The 16435-nt window shown below is 45.2% G+C and overlaps 1 protein-coding gene across 5 annotated transcripts in view; it reads left to right on the top strand.

Annotated features, from left to right (window-relative positions):
• Positions 1–16435, top strand: part of MPPED2 (metallophosphoesterase domain containing 2) — a 124400-nt gene that overhangs the window by 6722 nt on the left and 101243 nt on the right. The window lies entirely within an intron of this gene.

Here is a 16435-nt window from a genome sequence, read left to right as displayed (position 1 = left end):
AGAAAAGTAAGGGTAGGTAGTGTTTTGTTTTCTTTAATTAATGGAACTTTTACAAGGTAGACTGCTGCAAGGGGGTTGGAGACTGGATAAAGACAGGAAACGCTTCCCCTGGTAATCTCTGTAGGAAGCTTTGCACCATCTGTTCTTTCTTTCTGTTCTTTCTTTCCTGGAGCTCCATTAACCCAGTTTAAGATTTCAGGAGTGCAGATGCTAAGGACGCTCTCCTTCTCTTTTTACCATTTCCAGTCCTCGGATGAGGCACAAAACATGAAATCTTCTCCCCTCCATTCTGATAAGGAAATAACTTTTAATAAGAAGGGGGGGGGGGTGGATGAAACCGGTTCCCTGGCGAGGCTTTGCCCCTTCCATCCGGTGGCGGCAGGACTGCATTTGTAGTTTTGTTTGTAGGCGAAGGAAGCGATTCTACTCTTCCAACGCTGCGGTCAGTGGAATATTCCTGGTCCTTTAGGTGGCCACGGGGAGAGGCGGGGGAAGGCTTTGGTTAACTGGAGACTCCGAGCCGTATCTTCTGGCACTTGAGGGTTGGCACTGCTGCTCTCACGGGCAGGAACACCCCTGGATGAATCTACTTTGCTCCTGAATTCTAAGCACGTGAGACCTGAGATTTAAATCCCGCTGTCGATAACTGACTGTGAGGGGTCTGACTCTCTGCTCAGTGCAGGACCAGTGGTGATTCTAGGCAAGAAGAGGGGATGGGGAAGGTAAAACAGCACAGGAAGGATTTTATTGTGTTTAATTTTCCAAGGTATCCCCATGGTTTTCTTTGTACTGGACAGTGTAATTTATACGATGGGGAATAAGAGCGAATCGTATACAGGACAGACCTCCCCAGCTCTGGGAGGTGACATTTCACGGATTCACGGATATGCAGATGGGGAGCCAGACAAAAGCATTTTAATCCATGAGGCAAATCACGTTGGAAACGTCCGGAGGATTTTTATTTATTTATTTTTTTTTTCACCTGGCATTATCCTCCCTGCGTCTCTGGGCTTCCAGCATCCGAGCCTTCATTCATAATCTCCCAGGGACCTTCTTTTGCCCATTCTGTATCCCCCTCCCACCTTACCTTGATCCTGTCCTTGTGGTGATGCTTCTCGGCCCTTACCCCCCCAGGGGTCCCTCTGGAGCCCTGCAGCCATGGGCCCTAAATCCAGCCACTGAGCATCACCATTGCACGGTAACAACAATGGCCGCCCGCACCCCCCAGGCGGTTTCTCCCCCACGGCGCTGCCACCCAGCCGCAGGGCTGGCCCCAGAAACGTCAGAAGGATATTAAAAAAATTGTACAGGTCCGCGTCTTCCCATCTCTGTCTTTCCCCCCCCCCCCCTTCCCCCAAGCTTCTTGGCTTTCCTTTGTCACCCCCCCCATTAGAGAATTAACGCCTGTTTTATGGATTCTGACATTGACGGAAGCTCTGTAAACTGATTCTTTAATCTCTGGATCTGTGTTATGCAATCGGAATAAATCTACTAATGAGCTGCGGATCCTTTGGCGATTTTAGTATCGCACGTGGATAATCCAAGGCAGAGACTTTGCGTCCCCGACTTCATCTGGCTGAAAAGTTAGCCAGAAGAGTTGGGGATGGCCCAGGAAGCTTAGCAAGATAGAGGCCAGCATTCAGCATTATCTGGTGAAGTTAGCCGGAAGCCCCCCGGCTGAATGAATATTGGACTCTGTTTCCATCTGGCCTTATTCCACAGTAGGTTCAGTGACATAACTGAGCATCTTTTAGTTAGAAGAAGCTCTTTCCCTGTTATGGTTTTTTTTTTTTTTTTAAGATTGTAAATGCAGTCTTTAGCGTTTTTCTGTGAACGCCATAGCACAGAAGTACAATATTAAGGGTTCTCTGCAAAGCAGGCGATTTCCCTACTCTGGAAGAAAACTGTTGGTAAAGTAGGTCCTGGCAGAAGGGGCTGTTCTTCATTGCTTGCAGCTAGGGGTGGGGCGGGGGGAGAAGATTGAGAATTGTATGGATCTCGTAGACTTATCTGTGGCTTGGTATGCACAGGAAAGAAATGAGTATCAGGCCTTTGTAACACTTTCTTTAATCAAAAGTTAACACAGAAAATCAGAAATGGAAAGGCTCCTTCCTGATGCCTGTTGCTGCCGCCTGCAGTTAAGGTGCTTCGTGAGGGCGTTCAGCTGAGTATTTCATGCTGCCGCTGGGTTTCATGTGCTGCAGCCACTCACCAGAATTCTCCTGAGTTAAACTTTGTGGCTTTAATGTTGGTGCTCTGGGATGCAGCTTTGCACCTGACTTTTGATTATGAGGATATGAAGGTAGGTCTCTGTATTACCAAGCAATCTTCTTGATAATCTCTGTGCTTTTTATTTTTTGTATGAACGTGCAGTAGGAAAAGGAGAGAGCATTCATTTCAGTCGTAAACTCTAGCTCTTCCATCCATCATGTTTAAAGGCTGCAACTTTTGAAGCTCATGAAAAGATTTCAAGATTATACTTCCAGCATCCACTTTTTAGGCCAGGAACAGTGCTCTCTCTACCAGCAGTTTACAGTTTGAAAGTTGAAAAGATGGTGAGGATAAGGGAGGTGCTGGTGCTGAGACGTGCTACACTGGAATTTTTTTCACTTGTGTTTGCTGTGTTCCTGGACTAGAGTTTCTCCTTTCATGGCTGCGATAAGGCCTGGCTAATGAATTAGACTAGGCCTCGACACCGAGATGCTGGTCACTTATCTGGGGACACTCTTCCTCCTCCCCCACCCCCCCCCCCCCCCCGCAGTCCCTTCCTCAGCCCCCGCCTGCTCTAACCTTTCAAGGCATTTTGCCAGGCTTCTCTTCCTTGCTGTATTTTGACATCAGAGTAAAATTAGTGAAAGTAGATGCCGCATTTATATCAAAATTTGATGATGGCATCCTGGCAACAAAAGTAGGATTAGTCTGCATTTGTTACTAATTATTTCTTGCTGGGAGTTCCATTCCATAAGGAAGAGAAGGAGTTTTCTGGATTCTGCTGTACGGCACAGTTGTAGCCAGCGACTCTGATCTTTTCCCAGACTTCGGGGCTTGCTCCCCTGTTTGTTTGTTTTTTCCTCTTGCAGTGCTGCTTCGGCCTGCTCACGGTCCTGTACAGGATCCCAGAGGAAATGAGGAAGACTCAGTAGGAGCAGGAAGTGCCAGGGACCACATAAAGTCAGTATATACATCCCTAAGTACTGCATTTTATCTCTGTGCTTAAGAAGAAATTTTTTGGAATGTTGCTTGGAGCTGCTTTATTATTCGGCTATAAAACTTTCATTCAAACAGAAGAGAACGAGGACTCTCAGAGAACCTTTCATGTAATGCAGAGTTCCTGTAGCCATGCTGTACCGGGTACTTGTGAACCGGACTGGCGTTGCTCGTGGTTTCACTGTAACTGGTCCATTTATTGGACCAGTTTAAAGAAGGCTGTACATTAGTCTTGCAGACCACATCCATCCTTTTTTTTTTTTGGATGTGATTTAGTCCAGGGGTAAAAAAAAAGAAATCAAAGGGTGTCCTGAGGTGCAAGGCGTTTGTAGCTTATTTCACCGAAAAAGCACAAAAGATGCGGTTCTGTACTGATGAAGTTAGTGTTTCAGTGGATGCGACTGCTCGGGTCGAGGAAGTGGCCCATAATGGTATGAAGGCGCTGAGTCTGTTCCCAAAGCAGAGAGCTCAGCTTATGCTATTGGGGAAACCGTTAACAAACTTCTCCCCACTGACAGATGTGAAATAAGTTGAAGTCCTCTACTCTGAATCAACTCCACGCTATTATCAACAATTCATTAAGGGAAGGAGCTTTATATCATGTTTTGAAAACAACCCTTTCTTCAAAAGAGCACTTCTAATAAAAATGACCAATGCCAGTAGGGTCTGGGGTTGAATGTCAGCTGATTGAGAGAGTGGTTTTTGGCCAGTTAAAGGGTTTTGTTCTAGAATGGGACCTTTTGGATAATAGTCAGGCTTTAGGGAACTTTGCAGACACTGTTGCTTTTTTTCGTGGGAGGGTTGATGGATTTTGAACCCATGGCCGTAGGACTTACAGACCACGAGCTCCTCACAGGGCCACAGAAGCTGCTGGCTTCTTTTTTTTTGGTAAGTCCTAGCTTTTATAGCTTGCGTTCCTGGGCATTTTAGCCACGCCTCTGCAGCCTCCTGATTGGGCCAGCACTGGGTGTGCCCCAAATTGACATCAGTATTTAAGGCATACCCAGGAGGCCCACAGTGCTGCTTCACAGCTTTCTCGGCCTGTGCTCTGTGGAAGTGCCAGCTTTCCAGCTTGTGGGCCTGGCCTGCTTTGGGTTCTGTTGTGGGGCCCTGCCCAGTATTCCTGCCTGGGTAACTGTGCGTCACCGTTCCTGTCTTATAAATGTGCTCCTGCAATAACCGTCTGGTTCCAGTGTTCCTGTAGTGCTATCTTGCTCCAGGTTCATACCCTGAAGCCTAGGCTCTGGGCTCCTTTTTCACCCGCTAGCCCCTGGGGGGGGGCCTCACCTCTTCAGGTACGCACCTTCCTCTCTGGGGTAGCCCTGGATTGCTGAGCACAGGCATCCAGGACACCTTGATGCATGGCTTGTGTTGTACATTGTATCATCTTCTGTACTGCACTACTTGATATCTCGCCTGCTTTGTTAGTGAGGAGGCTGGCGCTTCAGGCATTGGGTGGAACGGCACTTGTCTGGCTTCAGTCGAATGGTGCGCCCAGCAAGTGGTTTGGGATTATTTGGTTCCCTGTGGAGTTCCCCAGGGATCTGTTTTGTCCTCTTTGCTTTTTAATTTTTAGCTGAGAACTTTGGCAGATCTGATTGGTCAAGGAGGAGTCAGATTCTATATGTTCTCCTCTGACGGTGCAGTTGTATCTAGCCCTGGGGCAGGATGTGGATCAGAGAGTTAAGAACATTCATGATTGTTTGGAAAGGATAAGATGGGTAGGCTTGAGAACAAACTTATCTTAAATGTAAATAAAATTGAAGTGTTGCTGATAGGAAATTTGCTTTCCTATATAGTTCACCTCTAATGAACAGTCTGAAGTCCTCCTCGCTTTACTATGAACCGTCAGGTTTCCGCTGTGGCTAAGATAGCATTGTTTCATCTTTGGATGATCTGTCAACTCATTGCCTTCCTACCCAATCACCATCTGGTGATTCGGATGTAGACATGCTTTATGAGCAGGGTGGATTACTGTATCAGCTTGTGTTTGGGCCTTCCGAAAAAACAACTAGAAATTTAAAACTCTGCCGTCAGACTGTTGATGAGTTGTAGATATTATGGCTACATCCACCTTGTGCTGAAATAGCTGCACTGACTCCCTGTGGAGTTCAGGATTATTTTTAAATCCGTTTGGATAACGTTTAATGCCTTTACATATAACAGGGGTCCTAGCTGTCTGTGGGATGGCTTGCTTAGACATGTACCTATCCATTCTCTAAGATCTGCCCACGAGGCTTGTCTGGTTGTCCTTGCCTTGATAGATAGTCTGGTAGGAACTAGAAAAAGAGCCCTCTGCTAGGTTGTGCCTGCTATTTGGATCCTGCAGACAAAAGCGGTAACTTTCACGCGTGCGCACATGGACGCACCGATTTTATAACATGTGTGCGTTGATGCGCGCATGTTATAAAATCAGCTCGCTGTGCGTACATGCTTGCACGATTGTATATCAATGCATGCATGTGCACGCGAATCCCATCTCGAGCGCTTAAGGGGGGAGATTTTAGTAGGTAAGCATGGCGACGCAATAGGCCTATTTCCCAGTTCCCTCCCAGTTCGCCCCAGTAAAGGAGCAGACTTCCTAAACCCCCTACCTAACTAGTCTCCCTTTTACCCTACAAGCCCCGACCCCTAAAACCCTGCTGTCTATCCTTTTTTTAAAAAATTTAACTACTTACACGCAGTCCATAGAGACAGGTTACGCGGTTGTGGGATCCCGGCGCGCGCCAATGGGTGTAACTGACTTCATGGGTGCAGTCCACAGCCCCGCCCCTTTTCTGCCAAATCTTTTTTAGCCGCGTACTGGGAGATACGCGCGTGGCTGCGAGCCTTTCAAAATCCGCACGGCCCGCTCGTGACCGAGACACGCGCATATCTCGCGGTTTTGCTGCACACCAACCTTTTAAAATCTACCTCAAAGGCTCTTCAGATACAGGGTGATTCTTGGGTTTTCCTTCAGGACTTGAAGACATGGTTACCTAGGTCTTTGATGGAGGGCATTTGTTGGCTTCTTGAGGGGTTTTGAGTAGTTATCCAAATTTCTCTGTTGCTGTCTGGCTGGGGGCGTGAGTGCGTGTCTTTGAGTAATTGGGTGTGTAATGGTCCACATGATGTATGCAGCCAAAATTGTTGGTTCGGTTCATTACATTATTTTTGATCAGCTTTTTTTTTTTTTTTTCCCAGATTCGGGAGGGAGGGGGTGGTGGTGGTATTTTTGTGTTATATTTGCAAGTGGTGTGAGCTGTTTTTTGAAATTAATGAAAACAAAAATGTATGTATGCATTTATTTATTTATTAGCACTTAATCACTTTCCAGATAAAATATCGCACAGAATTTGAGGGTTTTTTCATGGCCTTTATCAATTTGTTTCAGATTTAACAAAACAAACTAAAAATGGCCTGTTTTGGTTTGGGGAAACACATTCATTTAAATCAGCTACACATCCCAAATGGTTCACGTACAGGATCTTGAGGGCTTGATAGAAGGAAATAGGGTGGGGGATTTAGAGAATGGCTTGGATGTTTATTTTTTATTTTACATGTGTGTTTGGTTTTGTGTATGATTTTAATTATCTGTTGATTTTATTGGTGTTAATTATAATTTGTGTTTATAATTACTACACAAGTTACAATTATAACATCAAGTACTTATTGTTGGAGAGGTGTAATAAAATTATTATTATTTAGGAACCAGAGGAAAATTTTCCTTGATGATAACTTTTTTTTTTTTTGATTTATGATGCTTTGTTTTTGTGTAAATGTTTTTGTCTGGTTTTCTCTCTCCTTGTATTTTGTTTTGGGTTTTTTTGTGTGTTTAATTTGCTCATTTTTTTCACTTTGTACCTTTGTGCTCCCCTTCTTTCTTCTACTCTAGCCTCTGCCCATTCCTGTCCCCAGCCTCTCTCCAACCTCACCAGGATTTTCCCCCAAGCCTCTGGCTATGGTACTGGTGTCTTTTGCTGGCCCAGGCCGGGGCAATCTTTCACCCTGGGCCTGGTGGTAGTGGCAACAACTTTTGCCAGGCCAGTGGCAGCAGCTCTCTCGGTCCCCAGGCCCAGGCAGGTAACATCTTTTGCGGGGCCTGAGCAGGCAGCAAACGTAACTTCAGACTCTGGGCCCAGACCGGCGGCAGCTCCTGTTGGATTCTGAGCAGCATTAAGCACCAGGTCCTAACTTTAGGGAAGTTTTTATTGTATTTTCCCTGAGCATTTATCAGGGTTTTTATAACCAACAAAAACAGAAGAAATTCACTGGGGGGAAAAATGAGAATTTGTTTTGCATTGATTTTTTTTTCTGTTTGATAAATTATCAGGGGAAATACAATAAAAACTGAAAGCAAAGGTCCCTCCCCAAATTTTAGCTCCCAGGTGACCTGGTGCTTGGGAGTTTTCCAGCCCTGTTGGTTACATTTGAAGACAGGACCTCAGTGGTCTAGAGGGCATCAACTTTCGATGATTTTGACGTTGGTCCCATGAAAGGAACAAGAGGAGGTTATGAGGAATCCAGGGTTTCATGAAACCTGGAGGATTATAAAACTCTGTCCGGTCTGGGTGGGTTTCACTGATGTGGAAAACGTTTTACTGGAGGACCTCCTGCATTTCAGCCTTCGTTTGTTGTACCCTTCCAAGATGTCCCAAATTGTTTAAAATCTCTTGGCTGTGCTAACAATCCGTTCATACCATAATTACTGTAAATAGTTTATTATCCGGAGAGTCTGCACCTTTAGTCTGCTCTTTTGTGAGAAAGCTGTTAAGGCAATCCACAGTGTTCTGTGGCCTTTCGAGTACAGATTCCTTCAGCTACCTGCCGTCTAGGAGATGTTTACTTTATCACACGTAGAATTCAAATTAGGCTCGTGACCATTAGCAGGCGTTAGTCAAGCTCAGAGACCCTGCAGAAAAGATTGCCGTTCATGTCATAGGAGAAACAGATAATGCAGTTTTGTCAGCCAGTACAAAGGGCAGCTCCTACACATCCATCCTCATGAAATACAAGCTGAAACCTGGTCTCCTGTTCCTCCGGGAATCTGTCGCACAAAACAGCCAAACCAAAGCTTTGAAAGAATCAGAGGAAAGCATGCAAATCCATGGCCCAAAGATGCACGCAGAAGCGATGGTGGATGCAGAGTTGAAAATGAAATCTGGGTCTTGGAATGGAAAGTTTTTTAAGTGCAGCTTTCTGAGTGGTCTCTACAGACAAAGAATTCATGCAGGGCAAAGGAGGTTTGCCAAATTTGGAAAATACCAAGATGGCTCTCGGTGGCTTGTTACGGAGCTCTTCAGGGCCTGATCTCAGAAATAGTCGCGTTATTCACACACTTAAAAGCCAGTAAAGCGATTTCCGAATCGATGGAGATCCTGACTGCCTTCACGCAGCCTGTTTAAGATACACGTGGCAGGACTGTGTTTCCTTTCCTTGTCACCGAACCGTGTGCATCCCCTATCGTAAAACCTTAGATGATGTGTTTTGCATTCATTATTTTCACTCTTGCATTTTTGAAAGCTTCGATGGAACAATGGTTTGAAATTGCATTGACAAGTCTGGGGTAAAGGCTGACAGTGACAAGAATGCCAAGTTTGCAAACATCTTCGTCTTCTGAAAGTGCACAGACGCACCTTTGAGATTTCTGGCAGGCTGCAAGTCGCCTGTTTATTGTTTTAGGTACAATTTCTGACCCTTTTCCAGGCAGGCGTCCTCGTAGCTGATTGGCTGGAGGTTTGGTGGTAGGATTGGTGACGCTGATGTTCGGACACAGGGTCGGGTTTACTGGATTTTGGGAAGCCCGCAGGAGCTGAATGCCATCCAGCACAAGATCAAACAGAAACGGAGACCGGAATCTTGTGATAGATCAACAATAAAGATTTAGCGCCCGCGTGCATAAGCGGCTGAGAAAATCTGGGTGACTTCTTTGAAAAGTCATCTAAAGAAGGGTTCTGGGTGTTGCCTCAAAGCCCATGTACTGGAACTCATTCATTGGTCAAATAAAAGGGTCTCGACCACAAAGATTCCCATTCTCTCTTAGACCAATGTGACTGCTAGTATTCTGATTGCTGGAAACCCCTCTGGGGTGGTCATAGTGGTAGGTGTAGTATGGATTTGTGGAGTCTGGTATGATTCTTGTATTTTTTTTTTGGCGTCTTGTGTATTCTCTTTACAGTAGAAGGTGGGCTGGTTTTGAAAAATGCCTTTTGCATTCCTGCCAAAACCAACCCAGAAAAAGCGTCACGCGGGTTGGTAAGCCGGAAGACTTGCCTGCACATCCAGAACAATGCAGTCAACTAAGGCAGTGTGATGCCAGTGACCCCCCACCCCCCTGAGCCACTAATTACCTTCTCAGCATGCCCCCTCACCAAAAGGAGGGTAGGACAGCATTCTCTGTTTACAGAGTGGCCCCGGCTTTGAGAGGAGATTTTCTTTTCCACTTGTCTCCAGTTTGCGTCCTCTTCAGAGAGCAGACACTGCCTCCAGTTTTCCGGAAGCAGTCTTGGCCTCCTTCAATTTCTAGAAAATTATTTATTGGCAATGATGATGTTTGTGCGATGGCCAACACTGTCACAGTATTGTATGTGCTGATATTGTGCTTCCAGTCTGGAATGATGCTGCTGGGTTTGAAACTAGGGCAGCCCAAGAAAGTTACTGCTGTCAGACGTGAGCTGTAAATGAAGACACATCTGGAAGAGTTTGGCGTCTGTAGAGACTCTGCTGTTTCTTTCTTTCTTTTTCTTTTACATTAATATTTATGGAGCGCTCCTCTCTAGTAAAGGTGATTTACATAGAAAATAACCTCTTATAAGGTAAACGAACAAAGATCTCACCTGGTACAGCACAGATCTTATTTTAAAATATATATATATCAATGAATGCCACATCATGCTTACAGATAAGCAACATGGGATGAATATACAGCCTGGGATCGCCTGGTATCCGGCTGCCTTGGGCAGGTCACTTCACCCTCCACTGCCTCAGGCACAGACTTAGATTGTGAAGCCACCGAGGACAGGGCAGTACCTGAATGTAAGCCACTTCGAGGTAGCTGAAAAGCAGAATATGAATCTAATCTAATACACAATGTTACCCTCCTCAGCCCACTCTAATGGTTCCCGCCACCTAGCAAAACTTCAGATTCTAGACATATAGGAGGGACATTTTCAAACTTCCCGAATCACTGCCAAGCCCGTGGGTACTTTCCCTTTCAAATTTACCTAAGGAAAAAAAAGTTCCTGCAGAGATTAGCACCTGCTTTTTCACATGGATACTTTTTTTGGACCAGAACCAATGTGCCAGGGGCTTTGCCCACGACCTAACCCTGCTCCAAAAGCGCCTTTGCTTCAGTGAGGGTAAAACGTGCTTCCTTCTGTCTGCATGCAGGGTTAGGAGAGTGTTCAGGGAGGTGATTTACAAGCAGAAAGCTGTTCAGGACTGGAAACCCCTTTGAAAACGTGTTCTCTAAGAAGTTACGGCAGGTGCTAACCTGCAAGTAATTCATTTACGAGAGCTTCATAATGACAAGGTTTAACGCACCATCCCTCTTACGGCTTAATTTGCGCTCGCCAAAGGTTTGAAGCTAAGAGGTACTCGCTTTTCTCTGATTTATTGCTTTACGGGCTGGCTCGATATGTTTCTAAGGTTCTTCTAAGGTGGTTCATGTGCAGAAAGGAGCTCATTTAAATTTCCCTACCAGTCCACGTGATCTTCTTTAGAAGTGCACATTTGTTGTAAAGCCCATCCTCCTCACCCCATTTTCTGTCTTTCTTAGATGGACTTCAAAGGAATGGAGTCCTGTCTTCTTCCAGCCTTACTGAATTAGATAAATTATAGATTGCATTCCACATATAAACCTACTTTTTAGGGATTGCTTTTAAGTCCTGAATCCTGTTCTTTTCAACCATGGCCATATTGATTACAACCCAAATACTCCTGGTCTTCTTCTGTCTGTCTGACTTCAGTAGATCATAAGCTTCGTGGAGGAGGACTGTCTCTTATGTGTGTATAGTGCTGTGTGTACCTTCATAGTGCTAGGGGCATGTTTTAACAGTAGTACGGTTGAATAAAGGATGTTTGATAGATGTCGCTGATCAGATTGTTCCAGAAATGGCTGCCTTAAAACAAAATGTCATTCTGGATGAGGAACTGCTCAAACTTTCGCTTGTTCTCAGTCGTTTTGTGGAGTGTCCAAATATGAGGTGCACATTGTAACTGCCAAAATAACAATCTTACCAGGACAGCTATGCTGGAGACCCACTGCGCATGAGTTTATTAAATTTAAGATTTAGCATCTGAAGGCATGCATCTTAATCAGCCAATTACAGATATGTAGATGGAACTGGATGAATTACAATAAGAAGCGATATGCGAGTGGAAGACCCAGCGCGTGGAAGACCTGAGCTATGAGCGACACAAGACCAAGAATGCAAGATTCTAGCAGTAATTCCAAACTGTTTTAAAGTGAAATCTGTGTTCCAGCTCGGACTCTTGATGAGACATCGGTCTTGAAATGTCCTGGTTTTGTTTGGAGGCTGGCCAGGGACAGAAACAAATATCTATAGGTTTCATACATTTTGTAAAATAAATAAATATGCTCTTGAGTTGTTAGTAAATTGTATCTCAAAACAAAACTCTGGCTGGTAAGGGCCTGGTTTGTTTCTGTTGCGCTGCTTCACACCTCTCCGCCTCCCTGCAGATAACGCTGGAAATAATTAGGTCTTTTCGGGAGCAGCTAGGGTGACATCGGGCACCATGACCTGGAGTTGAACTTGAGAAGCTCTTGATGTGAACTGAACTGTGAGTGGAAATGTTTTGTGATAGAAAAAGATTTCCAGACGCTTCCGCCATGCACTCGTTAGTGCCTTAATTCAGCATAAATGGATGCAGTTTGTATCTGAATGTTGTACCTTATTGCTGTAGGAGACACGATGTGATGATCCTTAGTAACTCTTCTCCCCGTTACAGAGTTGGCTTCAGTGCGACTCACTTGCTCGTTCTCCTTTTTCCCTTCTTTCTTGTTTCTCTGTCGCATGTTGTTGCGCCTCATACTTTGTATGTGATCAGAGAGAGCCAGCGAGGGCTGGGGGAATGGAACTGTGATAGGTTTTTGTGGGGTACTTTTTTTTTATTTTTTAATGTTTTTAAGAACTGAACTTTAAGGATTGCCCTGCTGGGTCAGACCAAGGTCCATCGAGGCCCAGCATCCTGTCTCCGACAGTGGCCAAGTCAGGTCACAAGTGCCCGGCAGATCCCATAAAGTAGATTTAATTCCTGCTACTCACATCCAGGGATAGCAATAGCTTTTTTTTTTTTTTTTTGTTTAAGTCTACCTGGCTAATAATACATTATGGACTTTTCCTCTAAGAACTTGTCCAAACATCTACCTGCCGTTTTATGAGAATATAAATCTGAGAAAGTGGTTTCCAGCAGTTAAGACACCAGGACTTGGCCACTGCAATTAGTCCTGCGTTTCAACCTAGCAGACTCGGTATTGGCACTCCTGGCTGGATGTGGAGGCCCTCAAAGAAGAAAAACCACTTTTACTGTCTTTATTTACCCCATGAGCCATCCTTGCATGCTTGCATTGAGGAGCTTGAAATGGCTGTTTAAGACCAGGTTTCTAATGGTCTCCTGCAAATGTCCCTATGAACGTGGTAAGCAGCAGGCTTTGTGATTCAGTCTCTGCATCTGTAAGGCTGCCTGCTCTGCAAGCGCCTGCAAACCCCAGAGAGAGCGATGCCTTCGGGTCAGCGCCGAGATTGTTGATACTGTGCAGAAGTTCCCTTTTGGCTTGCATTTGTAGACTTGGCACGCGAATGAGAAAAAAAAATAAAGTTTATATCAGCCTCTACTACTGTAGCTACCAAGGCTTCACATTCTGTGTTGTAATATTCACAGAAGGAGGAGAAGGAGCTGAAATAACATTTTTTTTTTCCAAAGCTTTTTCTAAAAGTCCTGCCTGAATTTTAATGGCCGTTAGATCAGTCTGGACTTGGTGGCTGCTGCTGAGACCAGCAAGCGTCAGGAGACACTGAGGAGGCATCAGTCTCAGGCTTGCTCCTGGAAGGGTATCCAGGCTGGCGGTGAGCAACGATGCCACATCCATACCTGCCCCATGTATAGAGAGACCTGCCTTCTGTGGCCTCCTGTCCCAAGGATTCGGCTCTTCTAGGTGCCATTTGCAAATACGGAGCATATTCTCTATTTCAGTGCACAGGAGTGCAAGTTACAGATATTAAATCTAAATCTGGCGTATTTACAAGGGTTTCCCTTGGGATCACTCAGGCAGATGGTTCCCATTAATTCGGCTGTACAGTGGAAACCTTAAGTTTGAAATATAGACGATGTCATCAGAAAAGGATGATTTGTTTCACCCATCTGCCCATGTGTGTCTGCCTACTGTGCTGTCACTGGTCTTACTGGGTCTGCGATCCTCTTTCCCCGTGGGTCTTTTTCCCATGCACGCCTGGCGTCTGCCTCTGGTCTGGCTCCTATCACTTCCGCTGGAGTCTGTTCCAGGTGCTCACCACTCTCTCAGTGAAGCATTTCCTCACATGCGTTCTGAGCTTCCCTCCCTTCAGGTTCATATCATGACCCAGTCTCTTAGAACTTTTCGTTGCAAGGAAAATGCTTCTTTCTGGTACTTTACTGAAACCCACACAATACTTCAATATTTCTATTATATCTCGCCTTTCCCTTTCAAGAGAGTAGGGATGGGTAAGGAAAAAATGTTCATTTTTTTTTTCCGCACTGGGGAAGAGGGAGGTTTGGATTTCAGTTTGGTTCATTTAATATTTCTTTCAGTTCATCTCATTTGCTGAACTAAAATATACATAGAATCCAATATTCAGCGCCACTTAGCCAGATAAGTGGCACTGAACATCCGGCTGCGATCAGCAGTCACCACTTATCTAGCTTAGCTGGATAAGTGGTGGACAGGATGTGGACAGTTGTGGGAGGAGTTACCTATCCAGTTAACTTAGCCAGATAAGTGCTGATATTTGGATTTATCTGGCTGAGTTAGAGCTGCCCAATAGCAGGTCTAAAGTTAGCCAGATAAGACTTATCCAGCTAAGCAGTGATTTTTATAGGAATATTTAGCAGCATAGCTAGCCATGCTGCTGAATATCCTTTGTAAGTCAGCTGGATAAGTCTTATCCGGCTATGTTTGGATATCGAGGCCATTAATATCAGGAAAACAAAATACAGAAAAGAAATGATTCCTCCCGCCCCAGCCAACTACGCTTTCCCTTCCGAGAGGATCTCTGATGTAGAAAGAGGCAATAGTGATCCCCAGTCACTCCTGACCTGCTAACTCTGGTTAAAAAATGGCGCTGGCTGGCAGTTTATTGTTGTACTGCCCTACAGCATATAGGCTCCGAGGCCAGCTCTGTTTTGTTCTATGGCCATAAAACAAAATGGACTGAAACCAGTGAAGCAGGAGTGACTGAGGCTCACAGCTGCTCCTTACTGCATCAGTAACCCTTGAGGAAGAGGTAAGGCCAGTCTAGGGGGAGTCTTGGTGTGAGAAGAGGGGTACAGGAGGAGAGATTTTGCGTTTTACATTGGATTTCATAATTAAAAGTCAATGAGAGAGAACGAGTTTGTGGTGGTGAAGTTCTGTTTTTCAAACACAGCGTGAGTGTTTTGCTGTGCTTTTCATTTTGTTTGAAAACAAATGCACACCCCCCTACTAAACAGTAGGTGATCAATATTCAAAGCGCATTCAGAGCTATTTATCCGGATAAGTGTAACCTAGGCAGCTGAGTAGCAGCTGCTGAATATGCGTCTACGTTCAGCGGCCGTTGCTTAGCCGCATTAATCACTTAAATGGCTGAAAAGTGTAGTGAGCAGATCGGGGCAGAGTGAGTTAGCCGTACAAGTTATGCAGCTAAGTAGTGATGTTTGGTCTTAGCTGCATAAGTTATATGGCTAAGTTTAGACGAGCCGTAGAGCAGGTCTAAACATAGCCAGTCATAACTTATGTGGCTAAGCATGGATATATTATGCCCATATTCAACGGTTTAGCCGTGCCACTGAATATACCATGTAACTTAGACAAATAAGTTATGTCCAGCTAAGTTACTTAAACAGCCAGCTTTGAATATTGACCCCTAGATTTTTAGCTCCTTCAGTCTGTCTGTATGTGGCTTATAGTGCAGTGCATGCATTATTAGGATGGCCCTCCTTGGAATTGCCTCTGTATTGCCAGTGTCCTTTTGTAGACGTGGTCTCCGGAACCGAGCATACTACTCAAGGTGGGGGTCTCATGTGAGACCTGAAAAGAGGTAACAATTTCTCCTAGTGATACCTCTATGCACCAAGTTTACTATTAGTTTTCCCAGCCGTTTCATCCCATCAACTGGCTGCGTTGAGATCACTGGAGATGGTGACCCCCATGTCCCTTTAATGTTTGGTGACTGCCAGTTCTTCACCTCCAGAAAGATTCATGGCTCTTGGATTTGATTTCACTTTGTTTTTAATTAGAGCAATTGCCATACGTTCAACCATTTTTCCAAATTCTTAAAATCATCTTTCATCTAATTTATCCGCTCTACCAAACCCATTCTGTTGCACTTTCCCTTCTGATCCTTCCATGATGTGCCTAACAAAGGCATTGAAGAGGACTGCACCTAGCACCGCTCACCTTACCTTTCCCAGAACGGATCCCCCTTGACTACCACTGCCTACATAATCAGTTTCTTACCCAATTTCTAACTTTTGTTCCAGCTCCCAGGTGGGCTAGCTTACTCACCTGAGTACAGCAAAGTCAGGGGCAGTGTTCTGTTGTGGATCGCTAGCTAGATAAAAGGCCAGAAATCGAGGGTGCGGCTAAATGGTCAGTTTTCCAAATGAAGAAAGGGTCTCTGGGTTTTATACCAGAAATCTCCGTAGCAGGGAACTGCCCGTTTTGAGCTCCAGAAGAAGAAATCACCTGGGCCCCCATGTAGGCAGAAGTGTTGGCCCCACAGGCAGGGGGGGGGGGGGGGAAGAAGAGTTCCCATCAACCCGCGTGGCTGGAAGGAGGAGCAGAGACAGCGTTGGCCTGTGAGGCTGAAGAAAAAGGACTCCTGTTGGATTATGCAGGCCAAAAGAAGGGGTGGGGGAGAGAGAGCGTGACCGAGCATGTTTAAGAACGTTTATTATACACGTGGAAGAGGGAGAGAAGTGAATGTGAGTGGCCATGAGAGTGTAGGTGAGTGGCCGTGTGTAGTGCATGTATGTGTGGGAGAATGAGGAGTGA

This window comes from Rhinatrema bivittatum, chromosome 17 (genome assembly GCF_901001135.1).
Source record: "Rhinatrema bivittatum chromosome 17, aRhiBiv1.1, whole genome shotgun sequence".
NCBI lineage: Eukaryota > Metazoa > Chordata > Amphibia > Gymnophiona > Rhinatrematidae > Rhinatrema > Rhinatrema bivittatum.
The sequence above is the reverse complement of the archived record's forward strand: the minus strand, read 5'-3'. Positions and strand labels throughout refer to the sequence as shown.